Here is an 8,030-nt window from a genome sequence, read left to right as displayed (position 1 = left end):
AAGACTTCCATTCTCCAAGCCACAGATTTAATTGCTAATATTCAGGTCGTTTGAAATGGAACACCTAATATAGAGATGGAATGCCTACTAGATCAAAAGAAGAAGAGGTGGAGGAAGGTAGGGAGAGAGGAGGTGAGAGTACGGGAAAGTGAGAGAGCAAACAACGTGAGAGAGCAGGGACATTAAAAGGGCGAAGGAGCGGGGAACGCAGAGTAAGATGAGAGTGGAAGAAAGAGAGAGGGAGGTGCTGTGGTTTAGATGTGATTAGAGTGTGCCATTCAAGAGGTCCTGCACTGGAAGCTGGGCCTCCAGCATGGTAGTGTTGGGAGTGGAACCATCAGAGGTTGTGTTTTATGGGAAGTAGTTAGATGTCAGAGCAAATTAGTTTTGGCAAGGCCAGCTGTTTAAAAATGAGGCTACTCATGTACTTCTGCATGCTGCTGGTTTATTCCATGTACTTCTGCATGCTGCTGGTTTATCCCATGGACTTCTGCTTGCTGCTGGTTTATTCTATGCACTTCTGCATGCTGTTGGTTTGTTCTATGCATTTTTGCATGCTGCTGGTTTATTCTATGCACTTCTGCATGCTGTTGGTTTGTTCCACACACTTCTGCATAATGCTGGTTTATTCCATGGACTTCTGCATGCTGTTGGTTTATTCTTCACACTTCTGCATGCTGCTGGTTTGTTCTACACACTTCTGCATGCTGCTGGTTTGTTCTATGCATGTATGCATGCTGCTGGTTTGTTCCACGCACTTCTGCATGATGCTGGCTTATCCCATGCACTTCTGCATGCTGTTGGTTTATTCTTCACACTTCTGCATGCTGCTGGTTTGTTCTACACACTTCTGCATGCTGCTGGTTTGTTCTATGCATGTCTGCATGCTGCTGGTTTGTTCCACGCACTTCTGCATGCTGCTGGCTTATCCCATGCACTTCTGCATGCTGTTAGTTTTCCTTCCATGTCTTTTCCATGTAATCACACAATTAGAGAACTCTCCACAGAATTCTGGCATTATACTGTTTTTTAAAAATATTCTTTTACTGTGTGTGTGCACACACACATGCACATATTTCACCAACATGCATGTGGAGGTCAGAGGCTAATGTGAAGGAGCTGGTTCTCTCCTTCTACCATGTGCATCTCAGGGATTGAGCTCAAGGTGTCAGGCTTGAAACCAGTGTCTTTACTCCCTGAGCCCTCGTATCAAGGTCCTTGAGTTACAGAACTGTAAACTGAAGGAATCTCTCTTCTTTATAAAGCACAAAGCCTCAAATATATTTTTATAACATAAAATAGACTGACAAACAGGATAAATAAAATATACATGGGTAGAGAGATAAGTGAATAGATAGATACAGGAGATTTAGGTGGGTGGATGGATATACAGTCAAGATAAATGGTATTTGGTTTTGTTTGGGTGAAATAGCATTTTCTGTCTCCATCACTACCAGTACTCAGAAGTCATCATAAAAGAAATACAACAGTACACAACAGCCAAATATGAGAAGAGAGACTGCAACTCAAGGAGCTGCATCATATTTTCCAAGCACAGCCACTGATCTGGATATTAATATGAAAAGCTAAAGAAACAGATGCTATACACAAGGGGGCAGGGCTGCTCATCACAGTATGTGGAATCAGAGCCCTGGCCTTTCAGCTGTCCAGCCTTCCAGCTCCTCTTGACTTTGGACCCTTCCAGGAGCCGAGGCTTAGTAAAGTTCTCCCTGCCTGAGAACTTTAAAGTAACAGCAATGAGCTGAGCAGAACTGAGACCCAGGGGGAGGGATTCATCTCCCCTTGTTCTGAATGCCATGTGTGAAGGTGTTAAGTCTAATAGCACTTCTCCAAAGCCAGCCAAGGCCCATTTGGAAGTGAAGAAAGAGTTGCTGGGAAGGAGGGCAAAGGAGGAGGTGCTGACAATGAGCGATGGCTTCCCATACTAAAAAGGCGGCAGCTATGGAAGAAAACCTGAGATTCGGGTCCCCAGAAGTAAAGATGATGCAGAAAGTGGACCAGGGAGGAGGAGGTAGATGAGTGGAGGATGTTGCCCATCAGATTAATGGAGGTGGGACTGGGAAGGTAAAGGAATATTCACAGGGCACAGGATACAGAGTCTACAGCAAAATCAAAGAAATCGCTTTCTTCCAGCTCAGGAGGAATAAGCTTGTTCCTGGGGGGGGGGGCTGTTGACTGTCAGACATCTCTCTTTCTTGAGGAAATCTGGGAGGAGAGTTTGAGAGGGCAAAGTCTTGACTGAGCAACTTTGCACAAAAACCTGTCACTTGCCTTTGGGAGATCTTCGGTCCTGACACAATCTCTGCAGAGACAGATAGTCAAAATGTGTGCTTTCTTGTTGACCGACCCAGGCAAGAACACCAATCACACATGAGTTATAAACACAGACACCAGTCTTAAGTATGCTTATGGGCTGCTATGGTTTGAATGGGAAACGTATCTTGTGGGATCACACTTGAGTGTTTGCCCACAAACGGTGGCATTCTTTGTGGAGATTGTTGAACCCTTGAGAGTGGAGACCTGGTAGAAGCAGACCACTGGCGGTGGGCCTTGGCTTATAGCCAGGACCCTTACATCCAACTCAAGCTTTCTCTCTGTTCTCTAGTCCAGTAGTATGTGTGCAAGCCTTACCATAAGGTTTTGCCGTCAGAGATGGTGCCACTCCCCACAGTGCCATCCCCCACCATTCTGCCCTGAATTCCCTGCAGCTTGAACTACTATACCCCTCTTCTTCTGCCCAAAGTTGCAGGAAGAAACGTAACCCAAATACATGCCAAACTGATCGTCCCACCGTGATGTAAGTAGTTGTATCCCTGTTTCATGAATGAGAAGGTTTAAACTCAGGGATAAGAAGCGATTTGCCCGACATTTCTAAACAAATTACAAGCAGGCCAAAGCTATGATAGCAGACATGTCAGCTGGACCAAGTTCCAAGGCTGTGTTCTTTCTACCAGAGCCTGGTCTCTGAATTAAAAGCAGAAGAGAACTGAGAAAAGGGAGGGGAAAGAAAAGTAACACGGAGTGCCTTCTAAATGACTACTGCTGCTTTAATTTTTAACAAGAAACAGACATCGGTAGCTTCGTTGAGACAGTTTTCCATGGGTCTTAAGCATTTCTGTGCATCTTGAGAGGGCAGGCACAGATTTTTTTTCTTTTTCTTTTTCTTTCTTTCTTTCTTTCTTTTTTTTTTCTGTGCTCTGTTTTCAAGCATGTATTACAAACAGATCCAGAAGGTAGACAGAGCGCCTCCCAAAAAGAACTGTCATGGCACTGTTGGTGGCAGCGTAAATTAGCACAGCCGCTGTGAATAATAGTGGGCCGGACTCTCAAAACGCAAAAATAAAAGCCAACTAAAACCAGATATACCACTTGATGCAGCTACTCAATTTCTGGATATTTATCCAAACTGCTCACTGTGAAAGTAAGAAAGCAGGTAAGAAACCTGCTGACCAAGGAGGTAGCTGCATGCCTATGCCCATGAGGGGCCATTTGGGATATCCAAGGTATCTAAATGTATGTGAATAGATTTGAAAAACAGTGGAATATGGACATTGAGCATTTCTTTAAGTGCTTCTTGGCCATTCGAGATTCCTCTGTTGAGAAATTTCTGTTTAGCTCTGTACTCCTTTTTAAATTGGATTATTTGGTTTACTGGTGTTTAATTTTTTTTTTTAGTTCTTTATATATTTTGGATATTAGCCCTTTGTCAGATATAAGGTTGATAAAGATCTTTTCCCAATTTGTAGGCTGCTGTTTTGTTCTGTTGACAGTGTCCTTTGCCTTACAGAAGTTTTTCAGTTTTCATGAGGTCCCACTTATTAATTGTCGATCTTAGAACCTAAGCTGTTCAGGAAGTTCTTTCCTGTGCCGACGAGTTCAAGGATCTTCCCCAATTTCTCATCTAATAAATTTAGTATTTCTGGATTTATGTTGAATTCTTTGATCCACTTAGTCTCAGTGTCCTTAGTCATCAGGAAAATGAAAATCAAAAAGATTCTAAGATTCCATCTTATACCCATCAAAATGGCTAAGATCAAAAATTCAAGTGACAGCGCATGTTGACAAGGATATAAAGAAAGGGGAAATCTCCATTGCTGGTGAGAGTACAAATTTGTACAAATACTTCGGAAACCAATCTGGTGCTTTCTCAAGCAAATATCTTTACCTCAAGACCCAGCTATACCATTCCCAGGCATATGCCCCAAAGTTGCTCTAAAACACAAGAAGGACATTTGCTCAGCTATGGTCATAGGATCTTTATTTGTAATAGCCAGAAACTGGAAACAACTCAGATTTTCCTCAACCAAAGAATGGATGAAGAAACTGTGGTACATTTATACAATGGAATGCTCGGCTATTAAAAACAAGGACATCATGAAATCTACAGGCAGATGGATGGAACTAGAAAATATCCTGAGTGAGGTAACTCAGACCCAGAAAGACAAACATGGTATGTACTCACTTGGAAGCAGATTTTAGCCATGTAGTACAGAATAACCATACCACAATTATTCATAGACCAAAAGAAGATAAGTAACAAGGAGGACCCAAGGCAGGATGCTTAAATCTCACCCAGAATAGGAAATACAATAGGCAGGGGAAGCGGATGAAGAGAGGGAACAGTGTAGAAGATGGAACAGAGAGAAATGAGGGTTGAGATCAGATGGGGGAGAGCAGGAGCAGGAGGACAGAGGGCGCAGTGAGAGGAGAAACCATGGGTAGCGACATCTCTGTGACAAGCTGGGGAAATACAACAGGGTAGACTCCTGGGAGGACATGGGGGTGACTCTTGCTGAGGTTCCTAGTAGCAGGGGTCATGGAAACTGAAGAGGCCACACTCTAACTAGACAGGACTCTTACTGGAGGGACAGGAATGCCAACCTACCCACAAAATCTTCAACCCAAAATTTACCTGGCCTACAAGATATGCAGGCATAAAAATAGAGCAGAGATTGAGGGAATGACCAACCAATGCCTATCCCAACCTGAGACCCACCCCATGGGAGAGAACCAACTTCTGATACTATTAAAAAATACTCTGCCATGCTTGCAGACAGGAGCCTAGCCTAGCTGTTCTCTGAGAGGCTGCACCCAGCAGTGGATTAAAACAGATGCTGGGACTCACAGACAAATATTGGGCAGAGTACAGAGAGCTTTGTGGAAGAGTGGGGGCGAGGATAGAAGGACCTGGAGGGCACAGGAGCTCCATAAGAAGACCAACAGGCCAACAGTGTCAACTAACCAGGGCCCGGGGGCGGGGGAGGGCTTGCGGAGACAGAAGCACCAACCAAGGACTGTGTGTGGACTGGACTTAGGCCCCTTACATAGATGCAGCTGATGGACAGCTCGGGCTTCATAAGGGGATGAGGGCTGTCTGTGACATGGGCTCTGTTGCCTGCTTATTGACTACTTCCCCCTGGTGGGGCTACCTCACCAGACCATAGGGAAAGAAGATTCACTCAGTCCAGATGGGACTTGATGTGCTGAGGTGGGTTGGTGGGGGGCTCCCCTTTTCTGAGGTGTAGGGAAGGGGGTAGGGGAAGAGGGAGGGTAGGTAGGACTGGGAAGAGAGGAGGAAAGGGGCTACAACTGGGATGTGAAGTGAATAAATAAGTACATTTTTACCAACAGTAGAATATACATGCAGTGGAATTTCCCTCAGTGATTTAAAAAAATGTGATATTGTCACTGTTACCAAAGTGCATGGAACTGTATGTTAAGTGAAATATGCCAGCTACGGAACACTATTACAATATGCTGTCCTTTATGTGTGAAAGTTAAGAAATGTTGATCAGGCCAGACACAGTAGTAATGCATACTTTTAATCCCAGTGCTCAGAAAGCGAAGGCAGGTCGATATCTGTGAGTTCCATGCCAGTCTGGTCTGCATTTCGAGTTCCAGGCCAGCCAGGGCTATATAGTGACAGCCTGTCTCACAAAAACAAACAAGCAAAGATGATTAAGAAATCTTGAGCTGAATATAGTGGGGCATAAGGATAGATAAAGATAGACTGGATTTGATCCACTCTCAATATGAATGTACTGAAGTAGCATAGTAAATTATATATATACACACACACATACACATGCATACATGTATGTATGTATATATACATACATGTATACATATATATGGTACATGTTAATAAGGGCTGGTAAGATGGCCTACTGAGTAAGGATGCTTGCCACCAAGCCTGTCATCCCTGGGACATACATGGTAAAGGGATAGCACTGACTTCCATAGGTGTCCTCTGACATCCACACATGCACACCCCCACCACACAGATAAATGTGATAAAAAAAATAAATCCAAGTTAATAAATAAACAAATAATGTGATTCAGGAAAAAGACATAATATTTCCCTCTGGAGCATTTGGTGGGCATGCTTACTGTCTGTTATAACAATTTCTCTCTGAGTTTTTTGTTGTTGTTGTTGTTGTTGTTGTTGTTTGTTTTTGCTTTGTTTGGTTTTGTTTTGCTTGTTTAATTTTTGAGATTGTAATTACATTTCTCCTTTTTGTTTTTAAAATTTATTATAATTTATGCAGATTACATCCTGATTTTCATCCTCTCACTTGTGTCTTCCCATTCCCATCCTTTTTCTCATCTGTGACAGACCCACCACTTTGTACCATCTGTGGGGAACAAGGCAAGGGAAGCTGGCACAAACTTGAGCTCATGTTACTTCCTGTCCCAGGAGCCATCAAGCCCTTTGTTGCTCTTCTGACATTCACAAAGCCTTAGGAGATGACTCTTAGCTTGTAAACTGAGTCAAATATACCCCCGCCCCCAGCACAGGAGGCTTCCTGGGAAAGCATGGAATGGACACACACACACACACACACACACACCCCTCTTCTCCTCCTCCTCCTCCTCCTCCTCCTCCTCCTCCTCCTCCTCCTCCTCCTCCTTCTTCTTCTTCTTCTTCTTCTTCTCTGTCCTCTGGTACTCACACACAGCCTAGATACCCCTACACAGTGCGCTAAGCTTGAGCAAACACCTGGTGTATCTTTGGGCGGAGCTACCTAGAAACCATCTTGGAGGCTACCAAGCCCATCTCATTGGCATGTGCACAGTCATTCCTCAGGCTGTGGCTTACATTTATATGCTTCCCCACCAGTTCATGGATTTGACCACTTGGCCAAACAACTGGTGCTGGTTTTGCATTTGATGGGGTCTAGCTGGCATCATGAAGCACGTCACAGCCCAGCCCTGCATCCAGCCCGAATCTCTCTGCTTTCCAGTTGTCCAAGAGGTTATCAAGTTCTCACGACAGGGGACAAAGCAGTTCCAGCCACCACCCTTCACCAGGATGGACTCTTGAAACCCATGAGCTCAAACCAATTCCTCTCTCATTTTTCTTGTTCTTTTTTCTTTTTTCTTGGTTTTTCAAAACAGGGTTTCTCTGTGTAGCCTTGGCTGTCCTAGACTCGCTTTGTAGACGAGGCTGGCCTTGAACTCACAGAGATCTGCCTGCCTCTGCCTCCGGAGTGCTGGGATTAAAGGCGTGCGCCACCATGCCTGGCTCCAACTCCTCTCTTAAGTGGCTCTGTCAGATCCTCTGTCACGGCAAGAAGGGGAGTAACTAGACCATAGTAGGTGCTAAACTTGAGTGGTACAACTTGGCTTCAGAAGAGTACATATTTCTGAGAGCCTTACCCACATCATCTCACCAAAAGTTGACAACAGCTTTGTGACTGAGGCATCTGTGCTCTAGGGAATGTAACACACTCATGCAGGTCACAGAATCAGGGCCCAAGTGGTTCTGAATCCATGTCCATCACGGCTGCTTTTGGAAGATTCCATCTGTCTCTTGCCACCAGAGACTCTATCACCATTCTCAAAACACACCCCTTTTTGGTTCCTTGAGCAAGGAATTTTGTCTTAGTAAAAAGAGGTGATTACCAGTCAGGGGGAAGAGCAGGGGGTCGGGGGGGGGAGAGTGTGATACTCTTGTTTAGTTAACAAGGACCACTTGACTTGTTCAAGCAATGAAGTACTTGGGGGAG

The sequence above is a fragment of the Acomys minous genome, assembly GCF_964271855.1.
Source record: "Acomys minous genome assembly, chromosome: 14".
NCBI lineage: Eukaryota > Metazoa > Chordata > Mammalia > Rodentia > Muridae > Acomys > Acomys minous.
The sequence above is the reverse complement of the archived record's forward strand: the minus strand, read 5'-3'. Positions refer to the sequence as shown.